At 42.9% G+C, this 24674-nt stretch overlaps 1 protein-coding gene across 5 annotated transcripts in view; it reads right to left on the minus strand.

Annotated features, from left to right (window-relative positions):
- Positions 1 to 24674, minus strand: part of LOC144770588 (voltage-gated potassium channel KCNC1-like) — a 1394341-nt gene that overhangs the window by 113853 nt on the left and 1255814 nt on the right. The window lies entirely within an intron of this gene.

A 24674-nucleotide genomic window follows, 5' to 3' on the forward strand; every position in this document is an offset into this window, starting at 1 on the left:
CTTTTTAAAAGGAGAAGGATGAAGGAAAAAAGAACAGTGTAGCCCTATAGGCTGCCAGTATGTGAATGTAAAAACAGCGCCTGCGCCTTTAAGGGCTTACAGCCCACCAGTATCCCATCATGCCCTGCAGGTGGCAGTTGCTTCATTTCTTTTTGCTGAGATGTGGCAGTGTTAGATAGGCCCAATAATTGCCTCTGTCATCTCCTCCGGGGAGGTGGGAGGGTTGATTGTGACTTCAATGGAGATTTCCCTGAGAGAGAACTGGGATTACAGGTAAGAAACCATTCCTTCTCTCTCAGAGGATCTCCATTGATAGTCATAAGCACTGAACAGAGTAGTAAACCAATCCCCACCAAAGAGCAGTGTAAAAGACAGAGGACCAATCAATCGACCAAATCCAGCAAATACATTTCTCAGGGAAGTCCGTCCTACTTGAGTATCTGTTCTAGCATCTGAGTCCAACCAATTATGTTTAGTAAACTTTTGAATACAACTCCATTTAGCTGCTTTACAGATCTCAGCTTGGTATACTTCTCATTAGAGCAGCAGTAGATTATTTTCCTCTAGTGGAGTGAGCTATAGGTCTACCGGACAGAAACTTATTTGTCTTGTAATAGCATAACAGAATGGAAGATACTTTCCATCGGGATATGGACTGTTTGGACATGGATAGACCTGTCCGGACTGGCCAATTGATCTCACCTTTGGATATCTTTTTTTTGTCCAGATAAAACTTTAAGACTCGCCTGATCTCTAGAGGATGGAGAGTCCTTTCAGCAGGAATGGAAGGGTGCTGAAAGAAAGTAGGTAAGCAAATGGTTTGATTAATGTAAAAGTCCAAAATAACTTTAGGTAGGAATTTTGGATGAGTCCTCATAACCACCTTACTGGAATGAAAAATGGTTAGTTAGAATATAACACCTGGATTGTGCTGATGTGATCGCTACAAAGAAAGCAGCTTTCCAAGAGGGATGTTGCAAGGACGATTTGTGAATGGGCTCAAAAGGAGACTGCATAAGGTAATATTGAGACGTCTTATGGGAGGAAAAACCTTTTTTCAACCCCTCTAACAAATCTTTGATAACGGAAATGAGGTTGTGAAAGAAATTTTCTGTAGGCAGTAATTGCCATCAAATGAACTTTTATGGAAGAGAAGCCAGATTTGGCCAGATGAATTAAACACATAAGAATAATTTCTTCCTGGCAGGTTGTTAGATTCACGTTCTTGACAGAACACCAAATACAAAATCTCTTCCAGTTAAAAAAATATGGTGAGCTAGATGAAGGTTTTCTAGCCTCCCTGAGAATGTTCATGTATACTTGTGGAAGGTTCGAATGGCCATAATGAACTAGCTCATAAGCCATACTGACAAACTCAAGGAGGAGAGGTTGGGGCGAACCGCTGAATTTCGTAAGAAGATCTGGTCTGCACGGCAGCTTCGGATGTGGGTGCTCCGACATGTGAAGAAGGTTTGTGAACCACCATTGCCTGGGCCACTACAGAGCAATCAAGATCATTATGGCCCTTGAGTAAGACTGTTTGATGAGAACTTACAGAGCCAAGGGGATCGGAGGAAAGGCATGGAGAAATTTGCTGGACCAGTCGGTCCATAGGCCATTCCCCAGTATCCTTGTTTGGAAGTACCTCGAGGCAGAGCCTGGGCATTTTTAGTTTTCAGTGTGGTGAATAAACTGAAGTGCGGTGCACCCCACATTATGAAAATTATTCGTACAACATCATCATGAAGGACACATTTGTAGTTTTCCTGAAGGACTCTGCTTAGGGAGTCTGCTTGAGCATTTTGAACACCTGGGAGCTGATTTGCAGAGATGCGCAGGTCTCTGGCTATCAGCCAATTCCAAATTGTCTGGGCTTTGTGAGGCAAAGGTCTGGACTTCTTTCCATCCTGCTTGTTGAGGTAGAACATGGTTGTCGTGTTGTCTGTCTGCACAAGCAGGAATGCGTCTTGAAGGACATGAGAAAATCCTTTATTGCTAGGTGAACTGCTCGTAGCCCAAGGAGATTGATGTGAAAAGTCATCTCTCTTGGAAGACATGTTCCCTAGATTTGAAGGTGATCCATATAAACTCCCCATTCTAACAGCAAGGCATCTGTCACTATTGTCTGAGAAGGGTCATCCTGATGAAATAACATCCCTTGAAGCAGTTTTGTCGGCAAGCACCACCATTTCAGAGATTGATTTGTATTGGGAGGGAGTGTGATCTAGTCCTCCCAGTTGCCTGAAAATGTATCCCACTGATCTTCAAGACATTCCTGTAGAGGTCACATGTAAAGATGGGCATTCGAAGTCAGGAAAATATATGAAGCCATCTAGCTGAGACAAGATTACACTGTTCTGTGGAGTGGGAAACTTTCATGAGAGCGTTACACTTCAGACGGATTAATAATAGTCTCTCCTCCAAAGGATGCACTCTTGTACGAATGGTGTTGATGGTGGCTTCCAAGTAATGTATTGTTTTGACTGGAGTAGAGGTTGACTTGCTGTGATTGATATGCAGCCGAAATCGGCGGAGATTACTTGTTAACTGGTAATGCAGTTGGGCTCCTGAGGTGTTGACTCCTTGATGAGCCAGTGGTCTGGATACGGGTAGACAAAAATTCTGAGGTTTGTAACTTGTGCATCTAACACTGCCATACACTTTGTGAAGGTTCTAGGGGCTGATCTGAGGTTAAATGGAAGCATGCTCTACTGGTAATGATTGTGACCTATGAAAAACCTCAAGAATTTGTGGTGTTTCTTGGCTATTAGAACATGAAAGAACGCATCTCGAAGGTCTATTGAACAGACACAGTCTCCCTGGTGTATCTGGGATAGATCTGATGTAGCGCAAGCCTTCACATTAATTCGCTTCAAATCCATTTGTTGGATAGTTTCAGATCGAGAATGGGTCTGAACTCGTATCTGGGACATCTCTTTTTCACCAGAAATAGCGGAAATAAATCCCCATGCCTTGTCGTTCGGGAAGAACAGTCTGACCGCATGCCTTAGCAGATGGATGTTTACTTCCAAGCGCAACTGCTGCAGAGGTTGATTGGATGGTTTTGATGGGATTATTGGTGGAGGACTGATAAACCTGAGACAATATCCATTCCGTACAATATTTAAAACCCAGATGTTGATCGTGATGGAGTGCCACTCTGTCAGGAAATTAGAGATTCTTCCCCCTATTGGAGTGAGTAACAATATAGGGGGAAGTAAAGATTCATTGTTTAGAGCCTGCTGCAGGTTTTCCCCACTGAGCAGGCCGTTGGCTATCTCTTCCTCCGGGCTGGCAACATTGTTGCTGTTGGTAAGGTCTTTATATTTAGTTTTGTTGGCAACCACCGTAGCATTGAGGGGTTTGAACCATCTGTGCATAAAAACGTTGTTGGTAAAGCTTGTATGTTTATCTTCGCTGTTCTTTTTGTTTTTCAAGGTTTACTTTAGCTTTAAGGGTCTTCATTTCAGACCTCATCCGGGTATTTTCATCTTCCTTTTGGATGCTGAATAAGGTGGATCCTTAGAAAGGAAGATTAAGAATCAGTTGTTGGGATTTGTGTTTTTCTCAAGCACACACCATGATAGCATTTGTGGGCTGCTAATAATGACAAATCTGCAGCAGAACTAATTATTTGGTTGAAGACCATCATGCCCTCCTTGACCACTTGAAGGAAGTTCTATTGTTTATCTGTAGGGAGGACTTATGCACATTTTTGTAAAGACTCCCACAAGGCTCTGTCATATCTGCTCAGGAGAGCTGATGCACTTGCAGCCTTCATGGTAGTGGCAGCTGTACCACAAACCTTGCACCCCACTGAATCTAACTTTTTTCTATCCTTGTCTGGTGGTACCGTAGAAGAAGTGGTGGAATGTTACTTCTTTGCTGCAAGGATGATCACAGAATCAAAGGTAGGGTCTGAGCGGAGAAACAGTGGGTCCTGCTCTAGAGGTCTATACTTCATTTAATGCCTCAACGGAGCAGATTTGGCTGAGGCCGGAGTGAGGAACATATCCATGGTTGGTTCTAATAGGCCCAGAAACAATGACAGGAGAGGTATTGACCTTATCGGTGGTGAAGCGCCTAATAAATTACAGATGTAGATGGTGTAGGAGCTGGCATAGGGATGTTCAATTTTGAAGCGCCTCTCACCAGGTACTTCTGAAAGGAGACCCTTGGTTGGGAAGAATCAGACAGTGTTGGTGTATATCTTCCAGTGCTGGCAGAAGAAGTTGAAGAATAATAGGTCGAACGATGTCTTGAGCGGGTTCTTGATCTGAACTTGACCTGTATGCATGACGGTGATGTATGTGTCTGGAGGTTGGCCGTGATGAGGAACACTGAGACCTGTGGCAATGCCTGAGTGCGAATGATGGGAGATCTGCAACGCAATCTTTGCGGAGAACATAAAGGCCTCAGGGTGTGGTTGCGGGAGAGATGCTGGAGTTGGAAAAGGCGCCGGAGGAGGTAGAGGAAGCCCTGGAGGAGGAGGAGGAGGAGTATGAAAGTCTAGCAGTAACATACGTGACAAAGGAAAATATACCCTGGAGTACTCAGAATCCAGAGATGATGGTAGATGTCTTGCCCATGATTTTTTACCTTTTCTGCATGTCTGGATAGTCTCGACGTAGACAGACTACGCAATGTCAAGTTTCTCCTGTGTCTCGACATCGACACACTCCTCGATGTCGAACTTCTTCTGAGCCTTGACGCCGTAGTCTCATTCGACGTCGACCTTCTATGTCTGTACATTGACTGTTGTCTCCTTTTCGACGTCTCACCAGCCCTCGACGATGAACATTTAGGTATCGTATCGTGTGTCAGTGTTGATGCTCTCGACGCCCAATTGGAACGACATTGGTTTTGAAGTGGGCTTCTCTTTTTGGATCTCCCACACCAGGAGTGCTCAGAGGAAGGTGGAAGAGCCCTGGTAGAGGACTTACCCTGTCCTTGCTCTCTGGATGTCCCAGCTTCCGATTGCAGCTGCTGCTTGTGTCGCTCCTGTGTTCCATGGAGGCAAATCTTCTCTCTTTTCCGCAGGGTGCACCTGGAAACATTCCTCGTGTTGACATCTGTCAGGATCGTGGCTCTAAGGAAGTCAGATAATGCAGACATTATGAGAACCTGACTTGGTCTTCTTCCTGCCACATGCAGGACACTTGTCAAATAAAGATAACATTTTATTTGACCAATGGAAAAATAATTCTGTCCGAAAAAGACAGAAAAACACTGGGACAGATGAAATAATTTGAGTGGAACGGTTGTCAAAACAAACATTTTCGAGTGAGATTTTTGATGAAAAAAACCCCAAAAGGTTGAATTCAATGCACAAAATCCTGCCACCAGGAGCCAGAAAAAGAACTGAAGCAAATGCCACCTGCTGGGCGAGACAGGATACTAGTGGTCTCTGCGCTCCTAAAGGCGCAGACGCTGTTTTGCACATTCACATAATGGCAGCCTACTGGGCTACCATAGGGCTAACAATGTCTTTTATTCCTTTATCCTTCTCCTTTTAAAAAGGGTTTGTGAAAGAGATTTGAGTAATCAAGTAACTTTCTGCAAATTATTTGGTCTTAAATGTTTATATAAATATCTATTAATTACCCTTTTATAAATGTAGTCTGAAGAAAATGGCAGTTCTAGATTCTTTTATAGGCTGCACAATATTAATTTATTAAGTGTTTCTACAGGCCTCTGTGAAGAAAGGCGAACATCTAAACTTATGAAGACTTATTATGAAAGGTTTTCTGGGATACCCTTAGGGGGCGGCAATATTCAGTGCTTATGACTATCAGTGCTTATGGACTATCAATGGAGATCCCCTGAGAGATAAACATTGTTACAGTATGGAGTGAATCTATACTTTGTGGAATATGAATAATCTGAAAACAGCATCTCACATTAAAAACTGCAGAATGCATAAATTCTAAACTATCGCAGTATTACAATTAGGTAGATCCAACCTTTCTTGACTATGGGTGCCATGAAGTCCATTATGGGAGCTGTTATCGGCACTAGATTGGACTATGGCAACAGCAAATATATTGGCCTCCCTTACAGTGAACTCAAGAGATTACAACTGATTCAAATTGTGGTGTCTAGATTGGTCTTCAGGCTACCTCAAAGGACACGTATCACCCCTTATCTGAAAAGCCTTCACTGGCTGCCACTAAAACAGCACATTACATTCAAAGTTTGATGTTTAGTATTCAAGTCCCTCAGGAGAATAGCTCCAAAGTTCTCGACTGACTGGCTGTTGCCATATTCCCCTAAAAGGACCCTTAGTTCTGCATTAACAAACCTATTGGAGGTACCTAGATTTAAGAAAGATAGGGAAGAAGGGCGAAGATTCTCAGTACTTGTCCTAAGGATTGAAATGCTCTACCTATAGAAATTTGCTCTATCACTGAATTGGTTCCCTTCAGGGAAGCATTAAAGAAATGGCTTTTTAAACAGACATTTGAGTAAACAGCTTCTATGCTGTATTGCCTTCCCACTTGCCACCCCTATGAACATTGTGACATGAAACTTTTGGGTGAACGATGTGCTTTGGAAATACTAACATATAACCACTGGCGTGTATATATATATATATATATATATATATATATATATATATATATATATACTTGAAGATGAAGGATCACAAGAAAACAACAGCCAGCCATCAGCTGTGTCATCTCTGCAGCCACTGAGCTTACCATCTTGAAACTACCTGAGGAAGGCGGAAGCTGAAACGTTGTAGTGGAAATATATTTTTGTTCTTTGGTGAATATATCTGTTTGAGTCACTTCTTTCTTGGATATATATATATATATATATATATATATATATATATATATATATATATATATATATACACACACACACACACACACATATACTTAAACTTCCAGTGAGCTACTCTGTGTGTGTGTAGATACTGCCTTGCTCACTCTGTGTGTATATGTATATATATATATATATACACACACACACATACATACACACACACACAGAGTGAGCAAGGCAGTATATACACACACACACACACACGGTGTGAGCAAGGCAGTAACGTTGCCACAACGCGTTATAACGGTGCCAACATATATGCAAATATACACACACGCATATTTGCTAAAAAGACAAAGGTTAAGGGAATGTTATATTTAGGTGAAAATGTTAGTTAAAACATGCCATTTGAAACAAACAAAACCACTGAAATTCATCAGTTATAGATATCTGAAGGAACTATAACTCTCGTCCTAAATTAACTATCTGCATCCCCCGTCAAAGGTGATTGACAGAAATTACTAATTACTGAATCAAAATTATAAACAGCAGAGATATATAAAAGTGTTAACTCTCTCAAGCACACCCGCCACCTTTTCAACACCTTATTTGTCAAAAAGTAATGAACGGATCTTCATCAAACCAACACTTTCTGAGTAAAGTTACGCTTTCATGCTAGGTTTAGTGTAAATCTGTTGAGCAGTATCTGTAGGCATGAACAAAAACAAATATTCTGATGGGAGCTCAAATAAGAAAACACATATTCTCCCCCTTTACCTTTTTTCCTCTAGATGTAAGTGCACAAACTTTGCCATGCCAGACTGTAGCTATTCGACTATCAAATTTTGTGTGAATCAATGCATGGGAGGAAATGTCAAAAGCAAAGGAAAGTGTGTCTGAACTGTAATTGCACAGTGGCACATACATAGAATACGTACTGTTTTCTCATGGCTGTTACACTGTACTTTAGCAATAAATGTGTGAATGAGAGTTTATTAGTATACATGCTCTAAAGAACATATTATTGACCCACATTCATTTTAACTGGCATGGAACATATATTTGCAAAGGCAGTGAAAATATAGTGAAATAATGTGTTATTTAGAGCCTGTGTAACAGACACAGGCACTCAGTGACTTCAACTACCATGGTGAAAACTCTGATGATTCGTGTGTTACCCAACTCTTACCAGATAGGGAAACCCTGGTGCGCAAACAAATAGTGACAGGCTCTACGCATAGGTAAGGACACACACCCTTGACTTTATTTTTAAAAACATAGCAGAAGCAATAAGTGAAACCCCTCTTTCTTTTACCTGGTCAGATCACTATCTGATCAAGTTCTGTATCCCACGCAATAATGCCCCGACCAAACCTAGTATAGAAGCTAACAGAACATAACGCAGACGAAAGACGGTTACTCCCACTTCCTTCTCTGAGATCTCTAGGGCCATCACAATGACACGACATATCGCTATTAATACTCCCCTGGTTGCTGTCTGCGATTCTTTCACTACCTCATTTGACCAATTTGTTGACTTTATAAAAACCTTCATCTACCTCCCTGAGAAGCCATGTAACCTGGTACACCGACAACTTGCGTTTGGAGAAATCGAAATGCAAACAGCTTGAATGTACATGGCACTCCACTAAATCCCCTGCGGATAAAGCAGCATTCAGGGCCCTGCTAAACGGCTACCACAATAAGATCAAGCCGGCGCTGGAACTTTATATAGCTTCCACAATTGCTCAGGCGGTCAATTCCACAAAGGAACTGTACAAAGCCATAAATAGCTTTGTGAAACCTCGTGCTTGCACCCCAACAACCCGGACTCCCAAAGACTTTGTAACACGCTAGCTGACTTCTTTGAAGAAAAATGAATACCATATACAAGAATTTTCCAACCAGTTAAGAGCTACCGGGGATGGATTAAGTCAATCTCACCAAAATACTACAGTTGGCTTGGGTGAATTCGAGCCATACTCCATGGTGCAAGTGCAGAAGATGTTAGCTCTTGCCAATTCAGGCTCTCCCCAAGATCTATGTGCATCTAGAATAATGGCCAGTCAAGCCGATCACATGGTGCCATCAGTGATTATGCTCTTCAAACTCTCACTAACCTATGCTAAAATGCCAACTGCATGGAAGTGTGCTCAAGTATCCCCGATTCTCAAGCAACCTTGAAGTGCTTTTCAACTACAGGCCTATCTCGCTGCTACCTCTCCTTGGAAAAACACTTGAAAGCTACATTAATAAACAGCTAGTAAACTTTCTAGCTGAACATAAGATCTTAGGGGCCGATTACGATGGCTGGAAATCCACGACCGCCGGGCCAGCGGTGAGGATGCCGGCCCGGCGGTCGCGGATTTCCCGCCATCACCCTGAAAATTCCCACCGCCAAATTAGGATGGCGGTGGGAATGTGAAAGGTACCGCGGCGGACGGAAAGACCGTCCGCCGTGGTCCCGCAAGGAGGGCCTTTTTCGCCCGCCTTGCGTGACACGGTACCATGGGGCAATGGAGGTGGTGCCGTGCAGGCACCGCCATGGGCATTATGATGCCTGTCGGCGGAGAATGCCTTTGGGGGCCCGTGGGTGGCGGGGGGGGGAGGTGAAATGCTGCTCGTGGGGGGTACCTATGATACCCCCTACATATGCATGTACAAGGTGGCAGGCACCGCGCGATGCCTGTCACGTTGTAAATGCAAAACATGTTTTTTAACATTGTGGCAGGCGCTGCCACCCGTCACAATGTTAAAATACAGGATCCCCCACCAGTGTGGCCGGCGCATTCTAATTGATTTTGCGGGACCGCCGCACCTATGGTGGGCGGTCCCTTTTACACCAACGATGGCGGGTGGACTTTGTCCGCCCGCCATCTGAATCGGCCCCATAGACCCCTCAAAATCGGGTTTCAGAGTGTTACTCAGCACCGAGAGCGCATTGGTGGCAGTCACTGACAACATCAGACTCTCACTAGGTGCAGGAACACTGGTCATGTTGGTTTTACTGGATTTGTCAGCTGCTTTTGCCAAGGCCTCTCGCTGTATCCCAATTTGCAGATTACATGAGGCAGGACTCTATGGCAGAGCACTACACTGGCTCAGGGACAACCGTACCCAAAACGTCTGTCTCAGGCCCTTTAGATCAAGAAAGATGTTTAAAAACTCAGGGGTCCCACAGGGCTTGTGCCTGAGCCCAATACTATTTAATATTTATGTAGCGCCTCTGTCACAATTTGTGAGATATTGCGGTGTGGAGATCGCGTCCCAACTTCTCACATCCTTTGGAACGAATCGCGAAAAAGTTAAAACTCAGTTTATGAGTTGTATGAGGGGAATCGCAGACTGGATAACTAACAATTGTCTCCAGCTAAATGGCGAGAAGACTGCGATTGTGCTATTTGATAATGCACATGAGCTTGAGTACGCTTATTGGTGGCCCATTGAACTTGGTCCGGCCCCTTCTCCTAAACAAATGGGAAACAAATCTCGGAGTAAAATTAGACTATATGCTACCTATGAAAGATCAAGTCAATGCAACTTGTTGCACCTGCTTTGCCAAAATGAGGCTCCTAAAAATGTTTTTCCCTGGCTGCCTTCCACCTCCAGGAAAACCCTTGTCTAAGCACTTATAACCAGTCGCCTAGACTATAGGAAAACGCTGTTAGTACAGCTAATGCACCTTGTTGGCAAAACTGCATGTTGTGCAGAATACAGCACCACAGCTGATTTGCAACCTCCCTGCACAGTCCTCTTCAGCCCCTTTGCTAAAAAAAACTGCATTGGCGACCTATCGAGAAATGGACAATCTTCAATCTATACTGCCTGAAACATAAGGCTGTAAATAAGGCCCTCCCTGTCTATCTTAATTCGAGACTCTACAATTATCAGCCCTCCAGGCAGTTAAGGTCCACAAACAAAGCTCTCTTGCAGATTCCACGCATATGCATCTCCAGGTTTGATGGAAAATCTTGCTCATATTTGGCCCCCTCACTTTGGAACAGACTCCCGTTTCATATTCGTACATGCTCTGATTTCACACATTTTAAGAAGATGCTAAAAACGAGAATCTTCTACAGCACTTTAGTTTCTGAGCAGCCAAGCACCGAGATACTCCTTTGGAAGTGAGTTGTGTGCTATACGAAGATCAGATAACATAACATACAAAAACAAGACAATACTGCTTCCTGTTTCACAGATAGCACATTGCAACGATGTGAACGATGAAAACAACTCTGCTAAAGGTCAACAGACTATTCTGTTTGATTTTAAGTCAACACATAAATGTAACCTATAGAATTCTGACCATGTTGAATACTTTTGTTTATGACTATTACACGTGACAAAACGTCATGGAATACATTATATATGCAGATTGAAACATGCACTTTCTCATAATTGCTGAGGGGGTTATCATGATACATTCAAGACTCATGGACCCCCCTCTCCCTCAACAATGGTAATGGCATATTACACGCTGCACAGCAGCATTTATACTATCCTACTACGGGCTTGAGAAACAATGCTTATTGTCTAGTAGATTCCACGTTACAATCTGAGGATGGGAGAAAAAACTGGGGCAGTACTCACAAGTTTAGTTATTATTAATCTATTCCAGTGCATTGATTTAACACCTTGTGCCCTTGACAGGAACATATACCTTTATTTAAACCTATTGCACAAAAAAAACGATATGGCATAAATCATTCATGCAAGTCCACTGAGAGTCATATGCTATGTATTACCATTACTGAGAGAGGGGAGGGAATCATAAAGCAATTGAAGCTGCACCTCTCATGGACCAGGGCCTCTTTCCACAGTTAGCCGTGGTATTAAATAGCATATTCAATCAATCAATCAGAGCATTTGTAAAGCGCACTACTTATGCGTGAGGGTCTCAAGACTCTGGGGGGGGGGGGAATGCTGCTACTGCTCAAATAGCCAGGTCTTGAGAAGAATTCTGAAGATCAGTAGGTCCTGGGTCTGCGGTAGGGGGATGGGGAGGGTGTTCCAGGTCTTGGCGGCGAGGTGGGAGAACGATCTGCCGCCAGAGGTCACTCTTCGGATGCAGGGGACTGTGGCAAGGGCAGGGTCGGCGGAGCTGAGCTGGCAGTTGGGGGTGTAGAAGCTGAGTCATCTGTTGAGGTATGCTGGTCCGGTGTTGTGGAGTGCCTTGTGCGTGGGTGAGGAGCTTGAAGGTGATCCTCTTGTTGACGGGAAGCCAGTGCAGATCTCTTAGGTGGGTGTGATGTGGCTGCGGCGAGGGATGTTGAGGATCAACCGTGCAGAGGCGTTCTGAATGCGTTTATGGCGTTTCAGGAGTTTGGCCGAGGCTCCTGCGTAGAGGGCGTTTCCGTAGTCCACCCTGCTGCTGAAGAGGGCCTGGGATCCACCTGTAGATCTTGCGGAGCATGCGGAGGGTGTTGAAGCAGGTAGATGAGATGGCGTTGACCTGCTTTGTCATGGAGAGGGTAGAGTCGAGGATGAACCCTAGGTTGCGTGTGTGGTGGGTGGGTGTTGGGGCTGTTCCCAGTGTGGTCGGCCTCCAGGAGTCATCCCAGGTCGAGGGGGTTGATTCGAGGATGAGGACTTCCATCTTATCCGAGTTTAGCTTCAGTCAGCTGTTCCTCATCCACTCAGCGACGGCTTTCCTTCGTGGAGGTTGGTTTTGGCGGTGTGGGGGTCCTTGGTGAGGGAGAGGATCAGCTGGGTGTCGTCGGCGTAGGAGATGATGTTGAGGTAATGCTTTCAGGTGACGTGGGCGAGCGGTGCCATGTAGATATATTACACTTTGATACTCTTCATATATGATTGCATATATTTCTTTGTTTTTTATGATATACATCTATCCTTTAAGCTGCCAATGGCTACTGTTCAGAGTGTTCAGGCAGGTTTAGAGAGGTTGTCCGCAGGCCATGCCCAGTGGAAAGAACCTGGACTCACCCCATGCCAGTCAACTGCTGCGCCTAACCACCTTTGGTTATGCGAGCAGGGTTTGGCTATAAGTCAGGCCCTGTGCTCAACTCCCCCTACTGACAAAATCCTGCAGTGCCTTTGGCTGTGCACAGCAGGGGTGGGTTGCTGGCCACTCCGACCCCCCTGGACTTATTGTTCTGAACCCCTGTTTTTTACATTAAAAATAAAAACATATTTTAAATATTTCTTTTTTGCAGATCCTTGAATAGGGTTCAAGGCCCAAAGAAAGTCATTTGTAGGTCCAAGCCACCTGGGAATACGGGGCCTGGCCCATATTTTTTTGTTTTAAATGTATTTAGGTCATCAAGCTGTAGTTGAATCTGAGTGCTATATCTATCTATCTATCTATCTATCTATCTATCTATCTATCTATCTATCTATCTATCTATCTATCTATATATATATATATATAAATATAAATATATATATATACACATGTAAATATATATACACATGTATATATATACATATATATATATATATATACCAGCTCACTACCTTCTTGATTACGAAGATATATATGTCTGTCTGTCTGTCTCTCTCTCTCTCTCTCTCTCTATATATATATATATATATATATATATATATATATATATATATATTTATATATGTCACCAGAACACTGAGATGCCAACACATGACCATATTTCTAATGGCACCAGGCATGTATTTACACAATGTACCTGTAATGTATTTTTATATTAATATTTCACTTGGGGTAGTTAGCATCAGAAAGCTGTGTTCTTTGATTTACAGGTACCAATGGCCACTGATTGGATTTAGAATATTTAAGTGTTGTGTATCTTTTTCAATTAAATTGTTAATAAAACAATGGGTAATGAAGGGTCAGTGGATTTAAGCACTTGTAAGCACTAGGTAGTTATAGTTAGGAAATTGACTTTTTGGTTTGCTTATAACTTTGTCGCAGTATGGCTAATCTTGACGAAACTTTCTAAAAAAAAAAGTGTTATCTACCTCAGCTTTGTCCTGGAAAGGTTTGCGGTGATGTGTCAAGTTGCAGTTGAGAAAAAGGATGGGGGTCCCAAAACACTTTTTTCCCAGGCAATTTTCCATATGGAAATTAGACATACACGGAATTACATCCGTGTATGTCTACACGGGATTACATAAAATTTGGCAGAAAGCTAGATCTTGAGAATGCTTTTTAGTATTTAAATGTAAATCTTCCAGTAGTTTTGAGAAATTAAGGTTAAAAACGTATGTATATATAGCAACACAGATTCAACGCAGAGGGTCCGTGAACCCTCCCGCATTTTGATTGGCTGGCCATAGTAAACCGCTGTGGATTTGCAGATCTGTGAGGTCAACTGTACATTGTGATTGTTTGGCTGCATCCTGAAGGAAAAGTTGTGCCTGACATTTTGGGACACAGTCCCTGAGTCCTAGGAAATAATATGGAATAAGATGTAAGTGGCAGCGTATGTGTATCCTGACCCCCTTGGCATTATGAGGGTCTAAATAAATTAATTTTTGGCCCCGCGTTCTGTGAATACGGTGATCCAACCCGACACTCAATGAGGCCCCCATGCAATTTTCGGTGGATCTACAGAGCTGTGGTGCTACAAAAAAATAAACATTGGGGGTTGGGTGCCTGCGGGGATGGGCACAGGTCTTAGCAGGCTATATCCCTGTATTGTTCATGATGGCGCACAGCTCCCTGGAGCGCATTATTCACCAAATATTAACTATATCCCTTTATTGTCTAGTATGATTAACTATATCCCTTATTTATCTAGTATGGCGCACAGCTCCCTGGAGCGCAATATTCACCAAATATTAACTATTTCCCTTTATTGTATAGTATGATTAACTATATCCCTTTTTTTGTCTAGTGTAGCGCACAACTCCCCGGAGCACATTATTCACCAAATATTAACTATATCCCTTTATTGACTAGTATGATTAACTATATCCCTTTACTGTCTAGTATGATTAACTATATCCCTTAATTATCTAGTATGGCGCACAGCTCCCTGGAGCGCATTATACACCATATATTAACTATATCCCTTTATTGTCTAGTATGATTAACTACATCCCTTTATTGTATAGTATGATTAACTATATCCCTTTATTGTCTAGTATGATTAACTATATCCCTTTATTGTCTAGTATGATTAACTATATCCCTCAGTTAATAAGATTGGCGCACAGCTCCCTGGAGCACATTATTCACCATATATTAACTATATCCCTTTATTGTCTAGTATGATTAACTATATCCCTTTTTTATCTAGTATGGCACACAGCTCCCTGGAGCGCATTATTCACCACATATTAACTATATCCCTTCATTGTCAAGTATGATTAACTATATCCCTTTTTTATCTAGTATGGCGCACAGCTCCCTGGAGTGCATTATTCACCACATATTAACTATATCCCTTTATTGTCTATTATGATTAACTATATGCCTTTATTGTCTAGTATGATTAACTATACCCCTTTATTGTCTAGTATGATTAACTATATCACTTTATTGTCTAGTATGATTAACTATATCCCTTTTTTATCTAGTATAGCGCACAGCTCCTTGGAGTGCATAGTTCACCATACATTAACTATATCCTTTTATTGTCTAGTATGATTAACTATATCCCTTTTTTATCTAGTATTGTGCACAGCTCCCTGGAGTGCATTATTCACCACTTATTAACTATATCCCTTTATTGTCTAGTATGAATAACTATATCCCTTTATTGTCTAGTTTGATTAACTATATCCCTTAATTAACTAGTATGGCGCACAGCTCCCTGGAGAGCATTATTCACCATATATTAACTATATCCCTTTATTGTCTAGTATGATTAACTATATCCCTTTATTGTGTAGTATGATTAACTATATTCCTTTATTGCCTAGTATGATTAACTATATTCCTTAATTAACTAGTATGTCACACAGCTCCCTGGAGCGCATTATTCACCACATATTAACTATCTCCCTTTATTGTCTAGTATGATTAACTATATCCCTCTTTTTATCTAGTATGGCGCACAGCTCCCTGGAGTGCATTATTCACCACATATTCACTATATCCCTTTATTGTCTAGTATGATTAACTATATCCCTTTATTGTCTAGTATGATTAACTATATCCCTTTATTGTCTAGTATGATTAACTACATCCCTTTTTTATCTAGTATAATTAACTATATCCCTTTATATTCTAGTATAGCGAACAACTCCCCGGAGCACATTATTCACCAAATTTCAACTATATACCAATATGACTAGTGTAGCGCACGGCTCCCGAGAGCCCATAAGCCACTAAATATTAACTATATCCCTTTATTGTTTCATGTAAAATTATCAACATCAGTTTATTTTTTTTGCTTACATACCTCTCTCCTAACACTCGCCCAATGAGCTGGTCGATGCTGTTATACTTTTAGACCTTTCTGTGGCGCGCGAGCCCGTCGACCATTCCAGTCTCATCAGAGCCTTCATAGACGAAGGTATCTTGAGCATTAAGGGCCAGATGTAGGTAGGCTTTTACCGGGTGGTAACGGCCGAATTCGGCCGTTACCACCCGGTAAAAGCAATTTGACATGTAGGTCCCTGTAATTTACAGACTCGGTAAATTTACCGAGTATGTAAAATACCGAGTCGGTATCATTACTGATTCCGGACAATTGGTATGTAGGTGGGACTCTTCTGAGTCCCACAAGCAGTACCACATCGGTATTTTACCATCAAATACTACTTGATGGTAAAATACCGTTTCTGGTGTGCATGTACATGTGTGCATGCACACCTATGCCATATGACAGGCAGACCTGCCCTTAGGGCAGGTATGCCTGCCACATGGCACCCGAGCCTCTTTTGGGGGTGCCAGAGGGTGTCAAAGTGACACCCCCTGCACCCTTGTGACAGTCGGTATTTTCCGATGTGGTAAATACCGACCGGTATATGCCCAATCAATCCTATGGGCTTCAAAGCCCATAGGAATGCATGGGCATTAACTGGTCGGTATTTACCACATCGGAAATTACCGACTGTTTCCGATTCGGTAATTGCACATCTGCAATTACCTACATCTCGGTATTTTTATTTTCCGACCTCTTAAATACCGAGTCGGTATGACTCGGTATTTAAGAGGTCGGTAAATAAAAATTACCTACATCTGGCCCCAAGTATCAAGTATTAAAATGGATTCAAACCTTTCTTACCAGTAGTGTTGAGGCTATTTCACTTCACTCTTACTGTGGTGTTTCCCAAGGGTCTACACTCTCCTCACTTCTATTCGAATTGTACATGCACCTCCCCTACTAGATTACTACACCACTATGGACCATGATTCTATATGTATGCAGATGGCACACAGTTTACCTGCACCATTTTGTGCAGCCAGACACATACAGTTCTTACCTTCGCAACCTAAACGATTGCCTGGTAATCACTTGATGAAGTATGTTCTCCAATTGAAAGAAGCTAAATCTTCTGAAAACTGAGATCCTGCTTACCCTCCGCTGTAGGGATTAATGAAACAAGACCTCTTGGCCCACTTCAAAATGCCCCTCGACCTGTCTGTAACTGCCATAAGAAATGTATTGGAACTTCAGGCTACCAAGGTAGCAAATAGCTGCTTCCTTCAGCTTAAAACTCTAAAGAAAAATTCTTCCTTTTCTGGAAGCTGACTTGCATATACTAGTAGTTAATGCAGTAATACAGTTAACATTGGATTATACTACAATAGTCTACTTAGTCTACTTGACTGCTACTAACAAACAGATTCAACGTCTCCAACTTGTGCAAAATGCAACAGCATGAGTTCTGGTTGGCTGTGTCACGTGGGACCAGGAGTGGCTTCTCCATTAGGGCGGAAGAGAGTCGCCTATTTGCTTTCTCGCAGTGCGAGAAGCAGAAACATAACATGGTATTTTAAATACCATTTTATGTTTCTGCTTCTCACACTGTGAGAAAACAGAAGGCAGGGTATGCCTGGTTGGGGGCAGGCGGAAGGGCGTGTCGGGAGACTGTTGTGGGTCCTGACAGTTTTGTCGGCCCTCTGGGGCCGACCAAACCAGTCATGCACACTCTACATTTTCTCGATGTAGGCTGCATGCAGCCTACATAGAGAAAATGGCCTCCCTACAGGCGCACAGTTGGGCGCTGTCCTCACCACATTGCCATTGCAGCGTTGTGATTGGCTTACGGGAGGGGAGGGAGCATGCCTGTTCCTGTTCAGGAGCAGGAAAACGCCAAACGCGGAACCTGGCCCAGGAGCCGAGGCGGCGCGGGACCCTTCCCAGGCTACCTGCAAGTGCAAGAATTACTTTCAAATATATGACGATTTTGCACAAGGACATTTATAAAAATCCTCTAGTGGTTCTTGCTTCCAAATTTTGGTGGCAAAATCACACCAGAAATTTGTGTTCAGCCAATTTATTCCTCTTCTCGGTCCCCAGATCAAAATCAGCTTCCTGGGGTGACAAAGCATTCCTCATAGCTGCTGCTGGAGTCACAGTTTGAAAAAAAAAAACACGAAATCTGCACTTCTGTAAAAATCCAGAAATTGTTAGAAAAGTGCCCCTCATTCATGCCCCCATAACATCCACTGCACTTTGTCACTCCTCTCCTTTGGCCCCCTCCATCCGCTGACCTCTGTCTCCTGTTTACACCTAACCTCCCCCCATGTTTTTTTAACATTTGTTTTATATAGCATGGACTTGACCCAAGGGCATTAGGTCACATCCCCTCTCCTCTGCCACCCCCTTACTTCCCTGCTGCGCTGTGACTCCTCTCTTGCCCGCTCCTCCCATGACTCATCTGGTCCTCCTACTATCCTGCCCAGACTCTTATGCCCCGGTCCCTGAACCTCCACTGCCCTGCACACTGCAAGAAACTCAGGTTGTCTGATGACAGAAAGAGCAGGTTTCATATTTTAATCTGCACACTGGCATTAGACATCCTCCAATTCGTGGCGCTGTGCTGCTGGAGACTCTACAAGGTTAGAGAACGTGACATAGCACAGTCTCCAGGAGTGACAGAGCACAGGTTATGCAGTATTTTTGTAACAGGCACATTTTCTGCATATGGCAAAAATACTGCAAATGTTGAGGTTAGGACTGAAATTTTAATTGTTTGTGGCTGCGGAATTTGCCACAAGCAGACAGAAAATCCTAGGATGTCTGAAAAACCTTGCACTCATTACCTTTAAACCTACAAATTGTAACTTGTGTACATTTTAGGACACACTTGAAAAACGTGCATAACCCTCAGGTGTGTTTTTCATTAGGTTGGGGTAGTCCTACAGAGCTAAGAAGCTGGAAGGTCCCTAGAAGTGCTTTATAAATATAACATAACAACAAAACATAACATAACATTTCTAATGATGAATTATACAATTTGATCACAAGTAAACTTTTCTTGAGCACAGCAGCAGCCGGCACAGGTAAACGCAGTGGGGCGGGGGACGGGTGGGAGGTGGGAGTCGACAGAGGATGGAATAGGTATAATTAAATAAATAAATAATGCCGATTCTGTCATCTGTCGGCTTCCACACCCGCCCTGCCCTGCCTCACCGCGCTTAACTGAGCCAGCCACCGCTGCTTTAGCAACTGTTTTACATTTGATAGATTTTAAGCAATGCTGACAGCTTGGGAGAGAGACTGACTTTTGGAGGTAGCATGCAGTTTTTCAGAAAGAGAAATGAGGGTGACCACACGAAAGGGAGATTAGACCCCCATGATTTGAACCAGATAGCAGGTTGGAAAAAACAAAATGAGTTTTCAAGATACAACAAGTTGAGGAATAACCAGCAGGGAAGAATGATATTGAGGTCCCAGGCAGGAAAGAAACTCTGATGCCTCCCAGCATGGAGAATGTGCTGGGGTTGGTTCATCTCACGTCACAAGAAGGAGGACCATGCTTGCAAGAAGATGCTCCCCATTTGTAGGCAGCGCTCAGGAATTGGCGATGTGGGACTGAGATTGAAAAACAATGGAAGGGTCAGCAAAGGTTTCCTTTGTTTCTATTGGTTGGTGTGAAGATGATCCTGAAGCCCTGGTTACATGAAGATCCACACTGTCAGCAAGCTCCAGAAAACTTTCTTCTGTTGGGAGGAGGGGGGGGGTTGACTAGATTCAACCATAAAGGTGCTAGGATGACAATAGCAGAGGATATGTTTGTATCTGAAGACCTTTGGCCTGAAGCCAAGGCACGGGGTGAAAGTAGAAAACAGTCATGGCCAGACTAGCTACTCTGCCACTCTGGCATTTTCACATGCCAGGTTAGGGATGGTGCTTTCAGAGCAGAATGTGCTGACATTACCCACCAAGAAAGCCCTAATAGTCCAATTTTAACCAATGTCTCCTGAGGTGGGGGACTGGTTTAAACATTTTTGCTTTGTTCACTTTTGGTGTCCAGTTCAGCCCTGAACATATGGTCTGTTCAATATTCACTAGCAAACTAGAGGTTTCTACAATAAGTGAGAGGATTCTGAAGCAGGATGCTTTGGTTTGTTAGTGGGAGCTCAGTGCTACAGGAGTGTTCCATGGGAAATGCCTCATCGCAACCCTCTGGTCGGGCACCCTGCAATGACTAAGAACCCGGAAAGGTGATTGAGACACTTTTAATGTATTCTAATGAGAGTCGAGATAAAAAGGTTTTATAGCTTTTGCCTCATCTGTCATACCTGCAGCAAGTCATGTATTCAGAGTAAAGTTCCCCTATAGCCACAGCCATTTGTGAGGATGCCTGACTAGATTCCTGGCTTAAGACATTCTAAGAGTACAGACTTATCTTGGTGTTGTGGATCAAATTGCCATGTCCCAACTTAAAGGACAGTCACCGGACTTTTATAGTGTCTTGTGTATTTTTACTTGGTAGGGGGTCCGCAAAAAGGAAGTGTTCAACAAGGAGACAAACGTAATGTCTGCGCACATGAAGTTGATGTGAGATGACTGCAAATTGACTACACACCATACTCAAACCAATGGGGTTGTTAAGGTGTTTTCTAATGTGCAATTTTGGGTGACACATTATTTGTGTTAATTATTAAATGTATTGATACATATGGCAGGAACCGATGAACTAATGATTTTGCCCTTGAAACATTAAGATTATCTCAGTTAGAAGAGTGATTAATAATGCAATATAGTTATGCCACATTTTTCGTGAGAGACACCATTATTTTAAAAATTGATGCAGTTTCTGGGGTTCTGCACATCCTGCTCCTGTTCATTCTCCCTCTCAGTCAGTTACCCGCCGCGAGTTTTCTCTCTCTACAGTTTCTACGAAACACTGAGCACTATGACGTGAATGGATTGTAGTGAAAGCCTGTACTGAGAATGAAACAGTTTGATTGTGTAAGTGGTGTATCATTTTGAAGGATTTCCGCAGCTAGTTCATCTTCAGAGTGCAGTTGCTGAGGGAGCAACCAGAAGATTTCTCTTACTTTAAGAAATGGGTTAGTGTTGAGAATCCTTAAGATATAGGATTTTGTTCTTGATTTGCCAATGCCACCTAACCATGACCATTCCATGCTGTGTTTGCAGTTTTATCAATTAATATCCGTACATTGTGGATAAAAACCTCTGGTTTTGAGAGATCGGGCGACTTTCAATTTCAATTTTCTGCCTGAAACTCTGTCCAATTATTTTGAGATTTCCTCCCTTAGGATGCTGTTAGTACTTCATGAGTTTGACACTTAGAATTTAGAGAGATTTGAATGACCTATAAGGGTTTCTGTTATGATCAGTCACTGTATTCCGAATCTGAGCCTACATGACAAACTAGGCCATTTTTTTTGTAATGCTTTATTTAACAATTTTATATTAAACCTTTTTAGATTTAATTTTGGTCCGGAGCTCAGGCTTTGAGTGGTCCGATTTTCTGATCAGGATTTTACACCGTTAAGTTGGTGACATTGGTAGGAATGGTTGTCTCTTACCGCTAGATCAATGACAAGACTCACAGAGCTGAACTGCCTATGGTAAAATTTGGGGTTCCCTAAAACGGGGGTTCAGAAGATTACTGGGTTTGGCTCCCACAACTTTATCAAGAGATTCAACAAGTCTCCGATAGGCATACATGGTGGACTCAAACACCCCAGTAGAATAATGTGGAATATCATGTGGCCATGAATTTTATTTGCCTGAAGGTAGGTGTAGAAGAAGAAAGTGAGATTTTGTTTGGCCATCTGTGAGAAGCTTGAGAGTATGGTAGGGAAATAGCCTGAAGAAGGAGTAGTTTCTTACCTGTAACTCCAGTTCTGTAGTAGGGGTATCTCTGTTATAGTCATAATCTAGTGAATAGTCCCGCCCATGTGCGTGGACCCCGGAGCAAGCAAAAATAATCTCTTAAGCTGTCTTCATTGCAGTCCTACATAGACACTTAAGAGAAAATTAAAGACAATAATGCAGCCTGTACCTACAAGGCTACACTGCCCAGTACCTCAGCTAGAAATGCCAAGGATATAACACCAATAACATATTTAATACAATTTGTCAAGTTTCACTCATAGAGAAACTTTCCTCTCCTCACCAAATCCTTGGAATGATAGAGAGGAAGGAATGGACAGACAAGCCTCCATAGGCTGCCATTATGTGTCTGGAAAAGGGATACCATGCCTTTAAGGAACTCTCTAGAGACCCTTGGTATCCCTGCATGCACAGCCCCTTCCTTTTACTTTCAGTTCTTTTTGAAGGTGCATGAAGCAAGGCCTGTAGCATACATCACAGTACCATTTTCTCCACCGGGGAGGAGGGCGGGCGCTTATGACTATAACAGAGATACCCCTACTACAGAACTGGAGTTACAGGTAAGAAACTACTCCTTCTGTAGTATGGGATCTCTGTGTATAGCCATAATCTAGTGAATAGAATGGCAAGCCCATCCAAAACCAACCCGGCAGTGGAGAAAAAATAGAAAACACCACTATTGTGCGAACAAATTCCGCATCGAAGCCTGTCCAACCTGAGCATCTGCCCTGGCATCAGAGTCCAGACAGTAATGCTTAGAAAAGGTGTGGACCGACTTCCACGTGGCCGCCCTACAGATCTCTGCAATGGGAAAATTTCGAAGCAAAGATGTTGTAGCTACTTTGCCCCTGGTAGAATGAGCCTTAGGCTTACCCCCTAAGGTCTTATTCGCTTTCTGATAACAGAGCTGGATACATGACACAATCCACCTAGAGATGGACTGCTTCGAAGTAGCCAGACCAGTCGAGCCTATTCGAGCCTATTCATAAGGCTTCACTGCAGCACCTGTCTTGATAGGCGGCGTTCCTCGTGGCCATTACATCGGCCCGCAGGGTGAGTGAAATTCAGGCATTGTGTTGCCAGGAACCTTATACTGTATTTCATGCTGCTAAAGTTATAATGCGTACTCACCCAAAGTTCCTTCCCAAGGTGATTTCTGATTTTCATGTTAATCAGACTATAACTTTACCAACATTTTTCCAGAATCCTTCCACCCCAACGGAACGGTCTCTTCATTCCCTGGATGTCTGAAGGGTGTTGAAATTCTATCTGGATAAGACCAAGGATATTCGTAGATCCGACCAATTGTTTGTCAACTATGGGTCGGTTAGGACTGGTCTGGCTACTTCGAAGCAGTCCATCTCTAGGTGGATTGTGTCATGTATCCAGCTCTGTTATCAGAAAGCGAATAAGACCTTAGGGGGTAAGCCTAAGGCTCATTCTACCAGGGGCAAAGCAGCTGCAACAGCTTTGCTTCGAAATGTTCCCATTGCACAGATGTGTAGGGCGGCCACGTGGAAGTCGGTCCACACCTTTTCTAAGCATTACTGTCTGGACTCTGATGCCAGGGCAGATGCTCAGGTTGGACAGGCTTCGCTGCGGAATTTGTTCGCACAATAGTGGTGTTGTCTATTTTTTCTCCACCGCCGGGTTGATTTTGGATGGGCTTGCCATTCTATTCACTAGATTATGGCTATACACAGTGATCCCCTACTACAGAAGGAGTAGTTTCTTACCTGTAACTCCAGTTCTGTAGTAGGGGTATCTCTGTTATAGTCATAAGCGCCCGCCCTCCTCCCCGGTGGAGAAAATGGTACTGTGATGTATGCTACAGGCCTTGCTTCATGCACCTTCAAAAAGAACTGAAAGTAAAAGGAAGGGGCTGTGCATGCTGGGATACCAAGGGTCTCTAGAGAGTTCCTTAAAGGCACTTTATCCCTTTTCCAGACACATAATGGCAGCCTATGGAGGCTTGTCTGTCCATTCCTTCCTCTCTATCATTCCAAGGATTTGGTGAGGAGAGGAAAGTTTCTCTATGAGTGAAACTTGACAAATTGTATTAAAAATGTTATTGGTGTTATATCCTTGGCATTTCTAGCTGAAGTACAGGACAGTGTAGCCTTGTAGGTACAGGCTGCATTATTGTCTTTAATTTTCTCTTAAGTGTCTATGCAGGACTGCAATGAAGACAGCTTAAGAGATTATTTTTGATTGCTCCGGGGTCCACGCACATGGGCGGGACTATTCACTAGATTATGACTATACACAGAGATCCCCTACTACAGAAACTCACCTGAGATGTAGTGGAATGAAAACGTAGTCAAAATGAACCATTTGCCCGAACAAAGCAAGTAACAATCTGGATTTCACTCACATGCTGATAAAGCAGTTATAGGATCAAAAGCTCACAATGAATGAATGCCAACAAGACAGAATGTCTAGGTGGTATAATATATGGAGCCTTGTGCCTTTTAAGACAAAAGGCCCAGGCAATACATAGTGCTGATCAAGGACACTGAAATGAACTGCCTTTTGGTTCCTAAAACCCCATAAAACCACAAACTCATTGGGTTTCACATGTCATGCCCTTTCAATTCCACAAGTGTATGCAGAAGGTGAAAGACAGAACATGCAGAAAACTGTAAACTAATCTGTTGCATATGGTGAGTCAGTAGAGGGAATAAATCTCTCTCCCATCCT

The sequence above is a fragment of the Lissotriton helveticus genome, chromosome 7, assembly GCF_964261635.1.
Source record: "Lissotriton helveticus chromosome 7, aLisHel1.1, whole genome shotgun sequence".
In the NCBI taxonomy this organism is placed as follows: domain Eukaryota; kingdom Metazoa; phylum Chordata; class Amphibia; order Caudata; family Salamandridae; genus Lissotriton; species Lissotriton helveticus.